The 9,988-nt window shown below is 43.4% G+C and overlaps 1 protein-coding gene across 1 annotated transcript in view; it reads left to right on the top strand.

The window, feature by feature from the left end:
- Nucleotides 1–1,855: 1,855 nt before the first annotated feature.
- nlgn4xb (neuroligin 4 X-linked b) overlaps nt 1,856–9,988 on the top strand; it is a 31,768-nt gene continuing 23,635 nt past the window's right edge. The window contains exon 1 of the mRNA XM_007227694.4: nt 1,856–2,215. The gene's annotated coding sequence lies outside the window, so the exon portion shown is untranslated. The remainder of the gene's footprint in view (nt 2,216–9,988) is intronic.

The raw sequence follows: 9,988 nt of genomic DNA, 5'->3' as shown, positions 1-9,988 counted from the left end.
GTGAGTCACAGCGAGACGCAGGAAATGAGTCAATACTCACTCTGATACAGTCAGAGAACTCACGCTGCCTCACACTCACCGGCCACTTTATCAGAAACACCTACTTTGTGTAGGTATAAAAATATTTTAAATAAAATACCTTTTTTAAGAAGCTTTACTTGGTGTCTGTTGCAAAGGTGTTTTAAGGGCCATTCCACCAAATGGGTGCTGTTTCTGCCCCCAGTAAATTACATGTGTAAATGTGTGAATGTGCACAAAAAATAACTTTTGCATTTGTTACCTGTCCTCCCACTCTCTAACTATAAACTTGAAATATAACCATGAAATATAATTATTAAAATCCCTTTGCATTGTTGTGTGAGTCCAAATCCCATCCATCCTTTAAAATAGTTTTTCATGATAAAATATCCATAATATTTAAGTTAAAATACACATTTTAGTTGTGTCCCTGGGTTTCTCTCAGTCCTGTTACCGTAACATATTACCCTGAACATCTGAAACATCTGGAACATTCTACAACAGAAAGTCAAATCTAAAACAGGAAGTGACATCAGCTGGTTCTTCTCATGGTGGTCCAACACACTGCTTCTGGAGTGAGGAGGGGCTTCTGGGGATGCTGCTGGATGATGGTGGAGGTCCAGCACACACCTTCCAGAGTAAGGTAGGTGTAGATTATATATATTTTTTGGTGGGGTACTGGGATGCAGCTGGACGTTGGTCAGCTATTGGCTGATTGGTTGCAGTTTTGGTGATGGGGTCACAGGTTGGGAACCTACAGCACACACACACTAAGGGAGGGATGCTCACGGATGCTGCTGGATGATGGTGGTGGTCCAGTATATATTTCCTGGAGTGAGGGTTGGGGGTGTTTAAGGGGCTTCTGGGATGCAGCTGGATGGTGGTCAGCTATTGTCTGATTGGCTGCTTGCTTGGACCACATGGTGATTAAACATACACCTTCCAGAGTGAGGGATGCTCCTGGGATGCAGATGAATGATGGTGGTGGTCCAGCACTCCTCCTAGAGTGTGGGGGTGTGGATTGGGGATGTTAATGGGGCTTCTGGGATGCAGCTGGATGGTGGTCAGCTATTGGCTGATTGGCTGCAGGTTTGATGCACCTCCTAGAGTAAGGGATGCTCCTGGGATGCTGCTGGACGATGATGGTGGTCCAGCACACACCTCCCAGCGTGAGGGAGGCGTGCGTGGGGGGCTTCTGGGATGCAGCTGGATGGTGGTCAGCTATTGGCTGATCGGCTGCAGGTTTGGTGAGTCAGGTTTGGGGTCACAGGGTGGGAACTGACCACACCTGGTCTAATATACACTCCCAGATTAAGAGGGGCTCCTGGGATGCTCCTGGATGATGGGGGTGGTCCAGTACACATCTCCTCGAGTGAGGGTCATAGGTTGGGGGGTGTTTTTGGGGCTTCTTGGATGCAGCTGGATGGTGGTCAGCTATTGGCTGGTTGGCTGTAGGTTTGATAATGGGGTCACAGGCTGGAAACTGACCACATGGTGGTCCAGCACTCCTCCAAGACTGATGGAGGCTCCTGGGATGCAGATTGACAGTTAGTCGTGGTCCAGCACACACCTCCCAGAGTGAGGAATGCTCCAGGGATGTAGTTGGACGGTGGTGGTCCAGCACACACCTCCCGGAGTGAGGGAGGCGTGGGTGGGGGGGGGGGGGGGGCTTCTGGGATGCAGCTGGACGGTGGTCAGCTATTGGCTGATTTGCTGCAGGCTTGGTGATTCTCCAGCCAACACAACCCAATAGCAGCAGCGGGAGGGGTTCGGGGGGATACAGAGAGAGAGACAGAGAGAAGGAGAGAGAGAGACTGAGCGAGACAGAGAGAGAGAGAGAGATTCACACTTTCCTTCTTTCACTCATTCACATTTGCACGCTCCCCCTCTTCCCTCGCATCTCAGGACCCCCATCATCAGCATCATGTTCGATGCAGGATAGAAACCTCTCGCGCGCGTTCTAGACAGACCCCCCAGCTCCCCCCCCCCCCCCCCCATCCCTACGTATTGCATTAGCTCTAATGTAGGCATTTGGAGCGCGCGTGACGTCACCGGCACGCAATTGGACTGCATTGGATCTGCGATGGACGGCTAGTTTCACTTTATTCGGGGCTGTTTCTCTCTTTTTTGGGGGCATCGTAACGGTGCGGAACCTTTTTAGACCTTGCCCTGGATTATCTGGACCCTTCCTGCAGAGGTAAGAACCCGCGCGCGAGAGAGAAAGAGAGAGAAAGAGAGAGAGAGGGCGCGTGCCTGCGTGCGTGCGCGCGTGCTCATCCTACAACCGTGCAACCAGCAGAATTGATGCATTTTGAACGGTTTTATTTGTTTGTAGCGTGCAAATAGTGCTTTTGGTGTGTGTGCATGCGTGTGCATGTATGTATATGTGTGTGCGGTGTCTGCGTGTGTGTGTGTGTTTGTGTGTGTGTGTTGGGGTGGTGAGTGTGGTGGAGTGGTATATGCACGCAGTGCAGCAGCGTAGAGGTGAGCAGGTACAGGCAGAGGCAGGGTGCACGAGCTCAATTGGGTTTTTTTTTTTGCTGCTGCTGCTTCTGCTTCTGCTTGTGCTGCTGATGCTGGTGTCCCTTTGGGCTTGCTATGCTTTGCATAAAGAATACAGAGCGTGCGTGCATTAAGAGAGCGCGTGCATAGAGTGAGATCTAAGCAATAAATGTTCGTGCATGAGCATTTACACAAAACAAATGCATGCATTCGTGATTTTTTAATTATTGTCATTTTTCTCTGCACGCTTTAGTGCATTGCAATTAAACAACAAAAAAACAGGTGTGCATTAGCAAAGAAAAACGTTAATGTTACGTTAATGCAACGTTTAGAAAAGAGAGCTGCCTTTGCACAAGTGCTTTTCCGTACAGCAGCTCCTCTCTATAGCTATAGTTGGTTGAAGCTCCTTCATCAGAATGGGACAGCAGCTCGAGGAGACTCATATATAGGACCTATGGGGTGCACACAGTAAAGCCGAGGTAAAGCAGAGGTAGGACCATGCTAAAACTACAAAATGCAACAAAATATGCTGATTAAATACCATAAAATATATTCTGCAAGCTGACAAATAGAAAGTATAAACTATTAGCTGTGTTTTAATGTGTTTTAAGGTTTTGACATGCAGACCACAAGGTGGTACTATGGACATCAGTCACAGGCAGATCCAGCCTTTTCTGGGCTTTTCTGGCCACAGAGAGATCAGAGAACCTAAATGCTGAATATTGCAGCATGTCTAACCTCACCTACTGTATCATCCCATACTGGCATACTGTGCAGTGCATGGACAAGCTGGAGCTGAGGTTGGTATTGGTGCAGAAAATGCTGTATATGCTGTATTTAGACCACTCCAGGCTCTTCAGCATAGGGGTTTCCAGTTCCCAAATGGAGGCCAATTAATGGTCAGAGCTGAGATTTTTCCATTACGCTGACCATGAGTTAAAGATTACCAACACAGGCTTCATTATTCTAACAAAGATCACTTCATGAAACTGGTTTAAAGGCAAATGTGCAAATTTTAGCTAATGTGGTTTGCTTATAACACTAGAACAACATGGCCTGAATTATGTGCAAGATAATATCTAAAGATTGTGTTGTAGAATGCATTGCATTATGCATGCTTATTTCATATTTTTTTGCATTCATAATTCATATTTACTGCAAATTCTGCAGTAAAACTTATTTTCATACAATTCTTAAACATTAGAAGCACACTGACAGGTTTTCTCTCAAATTAAAGACTAAGCTTCATTAACTTCATTAAACTGGTTTTAACCCATATTTGTAGAAACTGTGTACAGTTTCAGAAAGCTGCTTGGTTTTACCAGTCCTAAAACATGGCTTGGATTAAAAGATAGCATTGTTAGTTTGGTTCCACTTTACATTGTAGCCCAAATACTTGGCTTTATGATTATTGGCTGAAATTGAAACTGTGTATTGTTGGATTGTGCATTGCTGTATATTCTATATTTTCTGTACAAATCCTACAACATGGCCTGAAATCACATTTAGAATGTTTTCTTTCCAAGTAGAACTTATTTTCATACAATTCTTAAACACTAGAACCACACTGGCAGGTTTTTTCATAATTTAATAACTTAGTTTTATTTGAAAGGCTTGTTTTAACCCACATTTAATAGCAACTGTGTTTTAGAAAGCTGTTTTAGAAACAGCCCTAAAACATGGCCTGAATTGTTTTCTAAATAAACTCAGTCATGTAGGGTACCCAATTTGGATGATTTTGGGATGTTTCTTTTAACTAGGCAGCATTGGGCATTTTGTTCCACTTTACATTGTAGCACAAATACATGAATTAATGATTATTGGCTGAAGCGCTTTTCAACGCGCTTTTTCGGACAAGGTTGGGCGAGGCGTGGCAAACCCCCTCTTTCACACTTTCTCTGTTTGCGGACCTCGGGGGCGTTACTCACGGCTTTAAAAGACAGTCTGGTGGCGCTGATTTCCTATATCGCCCGCAGCTGTGCACAATCTAGAATCCTATTTCGTCACTCACACTCACCGAGGCGTCAGCCGTTGTGTGAAGACCCTCTCGTGTGAAGACCCTCTCGTATGAAGACCAACGCGGGTAAAGACCTGCGAGTCTAAGACCTGCGAGTCTACCTGCGCGAGTCTACCTGCGCGAGTCCACCGAGCAAGGCCACCGACAAGGCAGCCCGTCCTACTGCCTCCTAAAATGTGCTCCCAACACATCTCAGTTATTTCCGGCACGCACAGAAGGCGTAAAAACACAAACAGGCGCCAGGATCATACTAACCTGCGTCCACTAAAACAAACCACGCCCACTACTACCTCATTCTCTGTTGGGCTATGGAACTGCCAGTCGGCTGTTAATAAAGCAGACTTTATCGCCTCTTATGCGAATCATCAGTCATTACAACTGCTGGCACTGACTGAAACCTGGATCAAACCTGAAAATACTGCTACTCCGGCGGCTCTTTCCAATTATTATTCCTTCTCCCACACTTCTCGTCTCTCTGGACGAGGAGGTGGAACGGGCCTATTAATCGCTAATGGCTTAAAACATACTCCACTATTACCGGCAAACACATTCAATACATTTGAGTATCATGCCACACTGGTTAATACTCCAGCAAAACTTGCCATTATTGTTCTCTACCGTCCTCCTGGACAAATGGGCGAATTCACGCATGAACTTGACATGCTACTGTCTTCTATCCCTGAGCAAGATTGTCCCATGCTCATTCTAGGGGATATGAACATCCACCATGACAGTACCAGCTTCACAGACTTCCTATCCCTCATGCAGTCTTTCGAACTGGAGCAGGTCCCCAGCCCTCCAACACATAAAGCTGGCAAACATCTAGACCTGATCTTCACTCGTAACTGTGACACCGACTCTCTAACTGTCACTCCTTTGCACGTCTCAGATCACTACTTTATGAAACTCAATGTTCATATTTCAAATAAACCCACAGCTACTCCTACTATGGTCTCGTTCCGCCGAAATCTTCGAGATCTCTCAGCAGACCAGTACTCCTCGCTGGTGACTGACAATATGCCTCCATTAGGCTCATTTTCATCACTCAATGTTAATGATGCCACTGATACTCTCTGCTCCACACTAAGCTCCTGTTTGGACAACCTCTGTCCTCTTACATCTCGAGCCATTAGCTCAAACAAACCGCAGCCATGGCTTAAAAATGACACACTCAGGGAACTACGCTCCAAACTCCGAGCTGCCGAAAGAAAATGGCAAAAAACCAAAAAACAAGCAGACCTAAAAAATTACCAACTGCTCCTGGCTTCTTTTGCAGCCAACCTCACTACTGCTAAAGCTGAATTTTATCACAATAAATTCTGCTCTCTCACAGACTCCCGGAAACTATTTGCTACATTTAAATCACTACTCAACCCTCCGCCTCCTCCTCCGGCTACATGCCTTACGGCTGAAGCTCTTGCCTCATTCTTTACTGGCAAAGTGGCGGCCATCAGCAACCAGTTTACTGATGCACAATGTAGCAGTCCTACTACATCCTCTACTGCCCGGTGTCCCTCCACCGAAGGCGTTGCTTTCTCCTCGTTCACTCCTCTCACTGAGAACAAGACACTGGCTCTCCTAACACGTAGCCGTCCTACTACGTGTCCGCTTGACCCAATTCCTTCAAACCTACTGCAAACTATCGCACCTGCAATCATTCCGGCTATCACTCACACCATCAATGCCTCTTTAACTTCTGGTGTTTTCCCAACTGCTTTCAAACAAGCACATGTGACACCACTGCTTAAAAAGCCTTCTCTCAACCCCGCCCAGGTTGATAACTACAGACCGGTCTCACTCCTACCCTTTCTCTCTAAAACACTAGAAAGAGCAGTTTTAAATCAGGTCTCTGGCTTCCTCTCCCAGAATGACCTTCTGGACCAGAACCAATCTGGGTTCAAAAAAGGACACTCTACCTAGACGGCTCTGTTGTCTGTGACTGAAGCGTTGAAAACTGCCAGAGCTGCAGGTCAGTCCTCAGTGCTCAGTACAAATTCTGCAGTAAAACTTTTTTTCATACAATTCTTAAACATTAGAATCACACTGGCATGTTTTCTCCCAGTCTACTAACAAAGCTTACTTCATTAGGTTGACTTTATCCCACATTTTGTAGCAGCAGTATGCAGTTTTAGAAGTCTGCTTGGTTGTAACACTCCTACAACATGGCCTGAATTGAATGCTAGAAGACCAAACACATAGATTCACCAGTTTTGGCTGAATTTAGGACGTTTCGTTTACAAGATAGCATTGGGCTTTTGGTTCCACTTTATATTGTAGCACAAACACATGAATTTATGATTATTGGCTGAAGCTGAGACTGTGTAGGACTGTGCATTTTATATTTTCTCTACAAATTCTGCAGTAAATTTAGTAAAAGTTATTTTTAAATGATTTTTTTTACCATTAGAGCCACACTGGCAGGTTTTCTCCCAATCTACTGACAGAGCAGACTTCATTAAACTGTTTTTAACCCACATTTAGTAGCAACTGTGCACAGGTTTAGAAATCTGCTTGGTTGTAACAGTCCTACAGCATGGCCTGAATTATGTGCTGGAATACCAAACACATTTACTTTTATTTCCACTTTACATTGCAGCCCTAATTCTTGGGTGTATGATTATTGGCTGAAGTTGGGACTGTGTAGAAGTATGTATTGTTGTGTGTTCTACTTAATCAGACATGGTTTAACCCAAATTTAATAGGAACTGTGTACAGTTTTATCATTCCTACAACATGGCCCGTGCTATTGTGTGCTAGTTAACACTGAAACTTGTTCCTCAGTTCTGACGTTTTGTTTATCCAGATAGCATTGGGTATTTGGTTCCAGTTTACATTACAGCCCAAATAATAAACAACCAAATCTGATATTTTTGTCTTGTTTGTTTTAAGGCTACATAATCTTTCAAACATCACTCTGTATATATATATAATATAGTGTGTAATCTGTAATATGCCTGTAATATACATCCCTTATACATCCCTTATGTTAGCCTGATGATGTTGATTTACTGGAGATGGCAGGGTACAGGCTGAGGGGCTTGTGTTTCTTCATTTGCATATTTAGAGCGGGTGTGTTTAATGTTTTCTTTATGCCTCGTTGGACGATGTCAAGTCTTTGAGCTCCCTGAGGCCTGTGGGGGTCAGAGGTCACTGAGCACTGGTCCCACTGGTCTGATGTGCTGCACTGGAACCAAACATCACAACTGTACTGCTGGATATATCATGTACATTCTACTGCACACACACTCAACACAAACACACTCAACACACACGTACACACTACATACACACACACAAACAAAATCACACAACACACACTTTACTCTGATAGGCTGCAAATGGTTATTGACAGTGAAACTCAGTAAATGAAAGAGATGAAATGGAAACACATGCTAACAGGTCACACGTCTGTGAGCTGATGTATCAGAATCGAGTCGCTGCGCTTTTCTCCGAGCGTTAGCGCTGTGATGCTACTCGGTGATGCAATTTATATTTGTTTTACACCCATGCGTACAAAACATGTGTACGGGACTATTTGCTACCCATTACATTAGTAAAAGTCATTAAATATGATTTATTTATCATTTATTTAACATTGTTAAACAGTGAATGGGGTCAGTGTCTGGTCTGGTCTGATCAGCTGTGTTTAGGGTAATGGTAAAAATGTGTTTTTGTGATTCTTCGCTTGTTTTCTTTGCGTCAGTGACGATGCTACGACTGTTTACTGATAAAAAGTCCATTTTTTCAGGCTTTGCTCTTCACGGAGAAGTCACAGGTCACCGAGAAAAAGAAGTGCAATTTGTTATCGAGGCAATATGCTCGCTTACAGGCCACTTTCTGCCCCACAGGCTTGTTTTTTGGAACAAATTGAGTTTTGCGGGTAATTGACACTCGGAGGTCGCGGCTGACCATTGACTGTGTCAGTCCAGAGGGGAATTTGCAGTGGAGAGCAGTTTGAGGAAGCGTGCCGGAGACACGTGAACGGCTTACCAAGAGCGCCGGCCGGCGCCGGGGTTTGTTAAGGGTGAAAACTAATTAAAAAGGCTTTTCAGATTTAAGTTTGGGCGGCTGAAATCCTGCTGACCACTCGATACTCCTCTTCAGGAGACCGGTGGGGGGAAAAATGGATTATCCCTGAAAATGAAATTACCTGCGGAGGTTGATATGGTTCAATATTATCCGACGGAGATGGGCTCCGGGGTGACATCGTTTAAATATTAAAGTTTGGGGAAGAGTCAACTTTACACAATTTTTTCACCATCGCCAAATATATCAAAATATCGTCAATGCCGTGCAACAGAAATCATATCTCAAAAATTGGTAATTTGACAGGAAAACTTTTTTTAAGTTTTACCTATTGGGTCTCTATTGCCCCTATAAACACTCCAAGCACATAAAAATCCATCCATCCATCCTTCCATTCATTCATCCATCCATCTATCTATCAATCCATCCATCCATCCGTATCAAAACAAAAATTGGGAAGGAATAGGGGATGTCTTTATTTTGCTGTATTTAATGATTTTAGCAGAAAAATGACATACAGTACCAATCAGAAGTTTGGAAACACCCAAGGAATCATGTAGTAACTTAAAATTACTTTTAAACAAACCAACATACTCTGTGAAGAAGCATTTACTGTTTTTATCAAAAGAAAAATTCGAACTGTTCTTATTTCCCATTATATATCTACTAGATACAGATTATATCTGTCCAGTATCATTTATTTTACTTTAATCCTGGATATGTGGAGATATTTGGAGTGCATTATTACTATTATAAGTATTATGACTGATCATTCTGGATCACTGACTTCTGTTACAAATCTGATCAAATTCTTGTACTTTTTAATATCTCAGTTAGGGGTGTGCTACATCATATCATATCATATACAATAATAAAATGTAATTTTCATTTTGTTGCACCCCTAGGACTACACAGGCAAAAACAGAATCCACTTTAATGCACTAAAATGCATTAAAACAGACCACATGAGAACAATCTCTTTACTTTTGGTCCGGTCTGTTTGGGGGAGGGGCAACAAAACTACAAAAGTAGAACAGGAAGAAGCATTTTAGTACATCTGTGTTCTGGACCAGTGCACTGCTCTGTCCCTTTTGTGAACTAGACACTAATACTCTGTAAAGTACAGCTCTGGAAAAAAAGGGAGGGCTTAAACATTATGAGTTTCTTTGATTTTTCCAAATTAAAAACAAGAGGAAGATGGATGATCACAAACCATCAAACCACCAAACTGAACTGCTTGAATTTTTACACCAGGAGTAAAGCAGCATAAGTTATCCAAAAGCAGTGTGTAAGACTGGTGGAGGAGAACATGATGCCAAGATGCATGAAAAAAACTTTGATTAAAAACCAACCAGGATTATTCCACCAAATATTGATTATTTCTGAACTCTTAAAACTTTATGAATATGAACTTGTTTTCTTTGC

Source organism: Astyanax mexicanus, chromosome 11 (genome assembly GCF_023375975.1).
Source record: "Astyanax mexicanus isolate ESR-SI-001 chromosome 11, AstMex3_surface, whole genome shotgun sequence".
NCBI lineage: Eukaryota > Metazoa > Chordata > Actinopteri > Characiformes > Acestrorhamphidae > Astyanax > Astyanax mexicanus.
This window is presented reverse-complemented; position numbering and strand designations above follow the sequence as displayed.